The following is a 10,138-nucleotide window of genomic DNA, read 5'->3' as shown; positions in this document are numbered from 1 at the left end:
AGCCATTTATTGAAACTATATTTTCTGCCTTTCAAGTGGCGCTGCTATTATATAAGGGGAGAGCTGGAACTAACACTGCAAAATCCTAATGATCCTCGCCTGCCTCACACAAGTCCAGTGGACCAGATCCAGAATTCATGGGAAGTGACAGGTGCCTGTCAATGCCAACATCAATGGCACTGGGCGGGAAGGAGGGTAAATGACAGTGATATAGGAATTTCAAATGGATTAGTGGACCCAGACACAGCTTGATGAGGGAAAGAGTGATAAGAGTGACAAGGAAGGTCTCCCTGCTCCCTTGGGTGATATTTCTGGCCCCCGTGTTTTAGGGTTGCAATGTGATGATTTTGCTGGCAGGGAGTGGATTTCTGGAGGAATATTATTAAGTTTTCTTTCTCAATGCTGGTTGTTCAGTGGCTGTTTTTGTCATTAAAGACCAAAGAGCTGTGCTGTGGTGGGATTTCACACAGAGTCCCACTGTCCCAGGTGACCTCTTGGTCAACATCACTGCTTAATTCTGCAAGATCAGTACTTTCAACATTTGGATACTTGAGATTTCCTCAAGGCACTACAGCACTGCATGTTCCAGTATTTACTGAAGGAATATATCAGTGTTTCTGTACAGCCACCCAACATGCAGAGCTATTAAAAAATAATGTTCATGCTGCTTTTATTTTGGTCTATGAATAAATATACTCTGCAACTTCCTTCCAAAACAAATGTCTTCTCTCGCAAAGCCTGCCATGTTATGTTGCATCTCTGCACATTAAAAGTTAAAAAATTATTTATCCTGAATTGTTAAAATTTTCATTAATGGCAATTTATGTCACTCAAAGAAGCCTCCTTGGGAAGAACATGGCATACTTGTACAGACCTGTTATGAGAGTTGTCAGAAACATTTGTCCTTATGAAATATAAATAGACAGTATGTTGGATGATTTAGTGAGGGATCTCTTATTTATTTAGAAACAAACATGTTTTTTTCATTTCTCCTTTCAGGAAACCAGGTCATGTAGATTAGACAAGAAGGTTCTCAGGCTAATGATAACACATCTGTAAATATTTTCTCAAAAAGCCTATCCATCTCTCCAAACAGCCCAGGCTTTGAGCTGCCCTGGGGCAGAAGGCACCACCTGAGTCCCTCTCCGCTTCTCCCTGAGGACACACCAGGGCTCAGTGAGGCCCCACTACATCACCTCCTTCCCAGGAGATTTGATTTCAAAAGCACCCTCATGGGAACACTTTCACCCAGTGCATCGTTTCCCCAGTACTCTTTGGAACTTCCTCCAAACATCAGGTGAATTTATCCCTGAAAAAAATGGGTTGTGCTGCCTTTGGATTAGACCTGGGTGAATAAACAAGGATTGTTTCTTTGTTCTTGCTGATAACAGCTTAACAAAGCTGTGTGCAGAACTCCACTTTAATGCTAAATTTAATTTTCCACAGCTGCTGTGGTTTATAACCAGAATCCATTTCAGGTGGACATAAAAATCCAGCCCAATATTTACTTGCCACTGGATACAAATGTTACCTAGTGAAGTCTGCACTAGTGTCAGAGAGGTGGATAAATCCTTCAACTTTGTTAAATGTGGAATAAAGGAGAGAATAACTTGAATTAAATTCCTGTGCCCACTTGAAATGATGTCTGGCTGTGCCTCTGTACCTGTGCCTGATTTTTGCATGAAAATATTCTCTTTGTCCCTATCTGGTGTTCTCCTTCAAAAAGGAATTGAGTTTAAAAAGAAGGCAATAATGTAAGATTTTTAAGCAAACAGTTCAATATTTCCTTTAAAATGTTCTCTGTATTCAAGAGCACTTTGATTTCTATCTTTTTTTTCCCCTCCAGGCTTTGAAACTGTACCTCTTTTTAAAAAAGACCATCCCTGATTTTAGTCTTTTGTTCCTTTATGAGCTTTGTCCCTGACTTTTAAATGTGGAGAGAGTTGAGAGGCATGTTGTGAGAGGAGAGAAAATAAAAAAAGTAAAAAAAAAAAACTTGCAAACTGTGTTAAATACACCTTTTGTTCATTACGTTTAATATAACATTCACTATGAAGATTGATATTGAATTATACATTAATTTTAATGCTAAATAACTTTTCTATTTAAAAATCCCTTAGTTTTCTTATAATGTACAGTAATTAAAAAATGAACCAAAAGAGGCAGCAATAAATCAGGGTGCACAATGCAGTAAAAATATTATAATTAATATTTAACATACGTTTTGATTACTTTTAGAATAAGTACAAGAAATATCAATTAGAATATATATTCAAACTTTGCTGCCTTTTCCCCATTATACTGTGGAAAAGGGCTATTTTTAATTCTGGATATTGCATACAAAATAATACATAGTCCCTAATTAAATATAAGGCTGCAATTCAATCGAGAGTTTCTGCTGATGTCATAAATAATAAGAGCACAGCTCGAGGTATCAATGAATGGCAGCCAAAGCCCAAGATTGAATTACAACTTCGGCATTCAGTCTGTGGAACTGTATTGTTATTTGCAATAGATGGAAAATGATTATTATTATTTTTTAAATACAGACAAAAAGAAGGAAATTTGAATTCAAAATCGGTGACTCGGTGGTGGAAGATTAGAAGTCTTGTGATTAGAGAACACAGCTTATTGGAAATTGAAATGTACAAATGTGCCAGGCAGCAAATCTGTGGTTGAGGCTAAATTCTGCCTTTTGTTTGTTGGGTTTTTGAAATCCTAAAAAGCTCATTCCTAAAAAATCAAGCATTGGTGTCATTGTCAAGCGTTTTGCCTCTGCCTACCCTAAATGTGTCCAGCAACCATCACTGGAGCTGCCCAGCTCCCACCTGGCCTGGGGCTCCCAGCAGGGAGCTGAAATCCTGGAGGTAGAAGGTGCTGCCAGGGTGAAAACCAGTGACACCAAGTCACCTCAACCCTGCTCGTGGAAGGAGCCTTCCACCCCTGGAGTCTTTTACCCCCAGTGGGTTTTCTGTATAAACCCCAATTATTTATAATTTCCATTCACAATGAATAAGGGCTATACACTCATGTGGACATTTTCCCCAAATAAATGACCCTTTAATAACCAGAAGGATTTTTATTTATGTAACATATTGGATTTCAGTTATGTTATGGCAGCAGAAAGAAGGTAGTTAATCAATATGAAGGCTTGCTTTCAACAGATTGCACAGCACTCAGCATGACAAGATCCCCTTCTGCTACACCACAGGTCACTCATTTGTATTTTAGGGCCATTTCTCCATGCTTAGCACATCCATCCAGCCATGAGGATGTACACCTCTCCATCTGACTCTGGCATGCAAAAAGTCAACAGTTTAAAGGTGCTAAAATGCCACGAGTCCTGAGCAAGGTGTGAGACACAGCTGTGATGCCACAGAGCCTAAACCACGCGGCTTTAGAGGTGTTTGTCACCTCCTTTCTGCCCAAACTCAAGGCATCACAAAGTCCCTTCTCATTGCTTCCCCCCTCTCCTGGTTCAATTTGTGCAGATAGTGGGGGCCAATATTTCCTCCAGCCTAGGGAAAAATAATAATGGTTCTGGCACTGAGTCTGGTCTGTTTGCCCTGTGACACAGCCACATCAAGGGGTGCAAGGTGCCCCCTTTTCTTCCCTGGGCAAGTGTGTACTGAGGGCTAGATCCCAGCTTTTCAAGAAAATAAACTTGGTGGCTTAGAGCTGGAAACACAGCAGCTCCCTACATCTCACATGCTAGCTTCTGACACAGGCTGGCTATGCCAAAACCCACAGATTTTTTTCTTTACAAAACCAGTATATTGCTGTCTAAGAACAAGTATTTTGTCTCATTTAGGCTAAGAAGAACAAAGAGCCAAGAGGCCCTGAAAACACACAATGAAGCCCCTTGGAATTAAATTTCTCTTTGTATGGTGCATTTTACTGAATATTTAAACATCCTATTGTTCTTAAACACATAAATTTTATTGCCTTTTTCCTAAAAAGAGCCATTTCCTAAAGAGTCTTAAACTGTACAATAACAACTGTCATGATAGCCTGTTTATGCCTTCCAGGTGATTTTTTGATGGGCAGAAAATATATGTTTCTTTCAGACATTTGCTGTTAACTCCAAACAACCTGTAGAAATTTTGATGGTCACCTTCATAACATCTGAATAAGGATTTAATTGTGCCTGTAACTGACCATAGAGACATGGGCCCATGGTTTTCAAAAAAGCTTTGCTCCTGCTATAAAGAAACCTTGAGAAATCTTGTGAAAGCAGATGGGGGAACAGTGAAAACAATGTGCAAAATACTGAGATGGTCCTTCCTAACACACAATACATCTCAATGCTTTTTATCAAAACCAATGTGAGCAACATCATTTACTGCCAAAATAAACCTGCCATAAACACAGATACTTGATATTGCTGCTAAACAGGTATTTCAATTTGTAAAGTATATGCTTACATTGGTATGGGGAGATGTTAGTCCCAGGGTGATATTTAGAAAACACAAACAGCTGCCTCTGTCCCCAGATGCACATAACAAAGTAATAATAATCTTCCTCCATGATAAGCAGCTATAGGTGTCTCAGTTGCTTCTCTCCTACGTCTCACTTGACTCTGAATTTATCAGGATTTGTTTTTTTCTTTTTCAGCTTTTTTGTTTTGGAGATTATTTCATTAGGGCTTAGAATGTTAAGTTCTAGCATCTGTTGTGTTTACTCTTGAATTTAGACTTTTCTAGGTTCTTGGAATAGTGAAAGGCAAATCTTTAACAGACACACCTGTCACTATCTCCTCCATCCATCAGTGACTCTCTGACATATCCAAGAAGTAGAGCCTGGAGGCAGAGGCCAAGTCCCATCTCTGCCAGTTACAACTCAAATTTAACCCTACCTGCACTCAGCACCGACCTGCACATTGTGTCTTCAGCCACTGCTGCTGAATTTGGTCCAGCCAGGGCCTCATCTGCAAAACACATCAGTTGGAAAGAGGTGTTAGATGATAGATTCTGTGGCTATTTCATCTCCAGATGGAAGTAGCTCTTCAAATAAAATGCCAGCTGAAAAATCAAGCAAAATAACCCAGTGGTTTGCTGCCCCACAAATATTTGGTGCTGCTTTTGGATGACAGGCCATTTCTGTTTGGAGGAGGAAGGGCTTGGAGACAGTAGCATTTTATTTCTCTCTCTGCAAGGTGGACATGGGATAATAGGAGAGAAGGTAAAGGAGAGGAGCTGGTGTATGTGACTGGGTGTCAAGGACAGCAGATTTATTCTGAGGCCAGAGAGAAACACACACTAATCCAGTGGTGCAAATTCGTGGAAGGGTTTGGAAATCTAGAGGAAAAACATCCTGTCAGGTCCAGGCTGAGGTCCCGGGATTAAGATGATTTTTTCTCTTACTATTGATTGTTGTCACCAAAATACATCAGCTGCTTTATGCAACTGAGGCTTCCTATGAAATGCATACATAGGCTCAATGATTCTTATAATTACAGGCTGAAAAGAACTTTGCATATTCATGAGTATCACACCATTTGTCACAGCTGTAGACCTCCAGTAAGCAATGCCTGTGATTAGGGTTTTGTTCTTCCCAAGTATATTTTTTTCCATGAACCCTTATTGCTTCTGAAAAGTTATGATCTTAACTCTCCACTCCTGTCAAACACAATTTTATTCCTTTTTACTGCCAGCAATATGAATGAATTCCTGCTTCTACAGCCAACATCAGGACTAGCCGGAACTGGAATTTGCATTGATGAGGCAGTATTTTATTTAACTAATGTAATAACCTACAAAAATCTATAGTTGGAGTGACAACAATTTTATTATCCCAAGTAAAGAGCTACCCATTCATTTTCTCCTCTGTGATTTAAGACCACTAACCTCTAGACCTCCCTGCTCATAAACAAACAGGTCTTGCGGACCTTCTTAGGTTCACAAAAGAGGTCAAATGAAATAATAAAGACCTGGTATGCTACAGGATGTACTAACCATTAAGAAGCAGATTAAAGATTGAAAGTTTTTGAAAGCTAGACAGCCAAGTATGAAATCTAACCCACCCCATGGACATTTCAACATAAAATGGTAGTAGAAGTGAGAAAAGTAGACTTTTTTCCTTCTGAAGCTATATTTTTCTAACACAGAAGACAGAGAAGTGTAATCAGTCATGGTCAAAATCCTGCCAGTGAGTATTACTTATTTAGCCTCATATTCCAGGTGACTCACAACTTGTCTACCTGCCAACATCTGAAAATAATAAGTTATAGTAAAGTTATTAACTAAAACTATGTGAACTTTGAAGTAGCTAAACCTAAATTAAATATAAACATACAAAACAGCCTGGGGCTAATTAATCTAATTTGGTCTCAGCCACCTCACTCCATTCTTGTTTGTTTGCAGTTGTTTTCCCCCCTTCCACCTCCTATGTGGTCTGGAGAGAGGGATGATCTCAAGGATGGTCGGGGCAGAGATTGCATCTTTCCGCTTCTCCAATCAGAAAAGTGCGGTCACTTTTCCAAGAAACCGCTCTCGACAAAGAGCTGGTTTGCAACAATCTCATCTCCCTGGATGTGCTGGGAAGGAGGGGAGCTGTGCCCAGGCAGATGTGTGCCAGCTGAGAGCCCAGCTCCGGGAAGCCTTGTGCCCACGCTCCATGTGTGGCTGGAAGGGGAAGCCCATCCTCCTCCTCCTTGCTGTCAGGTATGAATTGCACACTGGAGGCTTAGATGACAACATGTTGCTCCCTCCAGGAACTTCCTCAGAAAGCTGAGCCTGAAAGCAGCACCAAGGGAATCACCTCTTCCTTGTTTTTTAGATTTTTTTTTTTGAACGCACTGAGCTCTTTTACCACTGATGAGGATCTTCTGCCATCCTAGGCAGGCGGGCAACGTGCCCGAAGATTACGCAGTGCTGAATGTTTAGAGAGGTTATGTTGGCCTGGCCATTTTTAGTGTTTTAGAGGTTTTAAACTGAAAAAGTGGAGGGGAAAAAAAAACATGCTAAAAATAAGGTCTTGATTAGGTGTGGGAAAAGTGAAGATTCGAGGAAATCTCAGGGCTGCAGCCCCAGCACAACGTAACAATAGTCTCGAAACACAAAAAAGTGTCAGTGCAGTTCGCTTGTAAAAAGAGGAAAATGCACAATAGCACAACAGAGAGTTCACCTATTATATAATTGGAGGTTGTGTGTACATGTGCAGACAAGACGACAGAATAAAAAGCCTCCTCTAGGAAATCCAAAACTTGGCAGCGTTGGCCAGGTAGAGTATGAGGCGGGTAGTGTCTAACAACAAAAAGAAACAGTCTGTAACTAAGGTTTGAATCAAGCTACAGCTCTCCTTGCTAAACAGCAGCCAGATTTACTGCTGCAAAACCCATAAAAACAAAGGGAGAATAAGTCTGGCATGAGAAATAAGGCACAGAGAGAGAAAGGAAGAAAAGGAGATGCGGCATTAAATATACCAAGGCTGAGTTGTGCATCTGATTTCATACAAGGATAATTTGGAGGGCTATGCATAAAGCCAGAGGATTTCATTCATACAGAGTTTCCACATGGTTTGAAGTTCATTTCCAAGGGGGCCAAAGGAAACCCAACCTGCCTGACAGGAGGGAAGTGAAGCAGCTGCTGTGCCCTCAGTTCCACCAATGCTTTGCTTTGGCATCTGGGATGGCTCCCCAAAGCTCTCCTCTTTCCCACCCCAGAGTGTCCACCCTTCCTCAGGGAGCTACTGGGATCTCTAGGCTTCACAGCTTTTGTAAACAGTACAGCAATCCTTGATTTGGGCTTGTTTACAGGGATTTTCCTGTCCATTAGAGCCTAACTATATCCAACACTGTGGTTAAGGTACATGAATTTACACAGAAGAAACAGTGATTCTGGTGCTCTTACTGTAACAGGATGAAATGCTTCCATCAAAGTATGCCATACTTGATATTTTCCAGGGGACATGGCTCTACAAAGATATCATTGACCATTTTGGTAGAAAAGATCTCTATAATTTTGTCTTACAGTCACCTGTCAGGTCCTTTCTACCCCAAAGATGTCACAGATCTTTGCACACCCGTATTAAAAAAATCAAAAATACTTTCCTTAACATGAATTTAGGATTAATAATCCTCTCCTTGTTACCCTTTACTCCTACTGCTCATTTCCAACTCAGTTACCACAATCCACATATATGCATTTTGGCCATAATAAAACTACAACCAAATCCATCATTTAACTCATTTCCTTTTCCATATCCACCATATCAGTCACAGCTCTCCAAATGTTTAATCTTTCTAGACTTCTTACATTTAACAAAAGAAAAACATACTAAAATGCACTAACAGCAATAAAAATGCTTTTGTGTTATTTTTGTTTGGCATATTTCTTCCTGTTCTCTGATCTGCAGGAGTTCCCAAGTCATCCAATAACTGACTGTGTCTCTGGGATTTCCATCCTGATTCAAAGTTGGTGGGAACTTCTCTCTACCCCATCACCCTGCTGCACATGCAGGCTGTATTTTGAGATGTTACAAGATCATTTTGATGTTTCTTTTGATCAAATAGAAGATGAAACCTCAGATTATTAATGTATAGAGAGAAATGTATCTCTCTTATTAATATCAAGATTAAAAGGTACTTGAAAGCTAATAACTTATTTCCATTTTAAAACTTATAATACAGTAAATACCTTACAAATTATGATGTATGTGCTCATAATTGACTCATTAGGTATTTGCCCAAACAACAGACATAGGGCCATTAGCAAGAAGCTTGAAGTATTCCATGTTTTGTGGAATGTGGGCTGCATTTCAGCAGCCCATTCCCCTGTTTGAGACTCAAATTCTTGATGCACCTGTGGACCTACAAGAGGAGGGTTTGGGGATTTTTGCTGGTTTTTTTTTTCACCAAAATAGACGACAGAGATAGAGAAAATCACACTGAACAAATTGCAGAACAGCTGTTCCTACCTAGGATTCTTTTCTTTTAACCCCCCCTCATCAACTGCATAGGAAAGTCAATGCATTATTTTGAGACTTTTATTTTAGCAGAAGGCTTTGTAGCCACCAGTGCTCAGACAGACCCCTGGGAGCACACAGGGAAGGTTGCAAAGAAGGTAGATTCAAAACAATGTGACAAACAAGCTCAGACCAAATCCCAGGCAGGATTTTCTATGAATTTTTTTTCACCACCAGCATGAAATCAGTGACCTCTGAAGTTTGACCACACTTAAAAGGTGGTCAAAAAGATAGTAGTTTAGACTCATTCTGTAATGTTTACCATTTCAGGCCAGCTCCTACATATATGTAAATACTTTACTTGTACAAGCAGTCCCACCAAGGACTATTTGCATGCATCAAGGTATCACAGGTAGCATTGTTTGCAGAATAAGAATGTAATTCCTTATGACTCTAAAATGTATGAATGTATCAAAGGACATTGGCAGAGCCCAGGCCAGCAGACAGGCCCCTAACTTATTTACCTCTTATAAATATGACTAGTCATGTATTCACATTTCTAATTGCCTAAATACATTTGTAAATCTACCCATTAATGCCTGAAGTTTAAGCTTCAGGGGCATATTCTCAAGAACAGCTTCCTTTAGACCTCTCTGCAAAGATACCACTGTTTTCAGGAGAGTTAGTAAAGTCCTAGCAAGTGCAGAATATAAATCCATACCAGTGAGGGGTACAAGTCTGTTCATTCCTATTCATGAACTGTGTATTATTTATACAATGTTTGTGGGCTCAGCAAAGCAGAGGATATTTTTTAAATAAATGTTTATGTTCAAATAACTTTGCTAGTCTTATCTAATCTACCTTCAACATCTTAAGCACTGTAGGTGATTTTAAAAGTTTGCAAAATATCTCTCATCTGCTTTTACACATCGGGTTTGGCAAAAACCAGATGTCTGAATATTTAGCAATTCTGACACACAAAAATTATCATGATGCCATCAAGTATCTTAAATCTTTTGCAAAAGAGTGTTAGCAATTTATTAGTGGGAGGATTTTCCTCTCCCTCTCTTCCTACTCAACGCCTGACTCATTCAGCTCTTTACTGATTGAACAAGCTCGTCCACTCCAGCACTTCAGGTAAGTGTTGGGCTCTTCCTTTTCCACAGGGAGAGAGGGGCATTCCAGCCTTGGCCTTGGAAATGTTCACTCAAAGTCCCCAGAGACTGCTGAGGGG

The 10,138-nt window shown here is 40.0% G+C and overlaps 1 long non-coding RNA gene across 1 annotated transcript in view; it reads right to left on the bottom strand.

Annotated features, from left to right (window-relative positions):
• Positions 1–4,854: 4,854 nt before the first annotated feature.
• Positions 4,855–10,138, bottom strand: part of LOC137480852 (uncharacterized) — a 110,527-nt gene continuing 105,243 nt past the window's right edge. Inside the window, exon 3 of the long non-coding RNA XR_011003132.1 lies at positions 4,855–4,922. This is a non-coding gene — a long non-coding RNA (uncharacterized lncRNA). The remainder of the gene's footprint in view (positions 4,923–10,138) is intronic.

This window comes from Anomalospiza imberbis, chromosome 11 (assembly GCF_031753505.1).
Source record: "Anomalospiza imberbis isolate Cuckoo-Finch-1a 21T00152 chromosome 11, ASM3175350v1, whole genome shotgun sequence".
Lineage (NCBI taxonomy): Eukaryota > Metazoa > Chordata > Aves > Passeriformes > Viduidae > Anomalospiza > Anomalospiza imberbis.
This window is presented reverse-complemented; position numbering and strand designations above follow the sequence as displayed.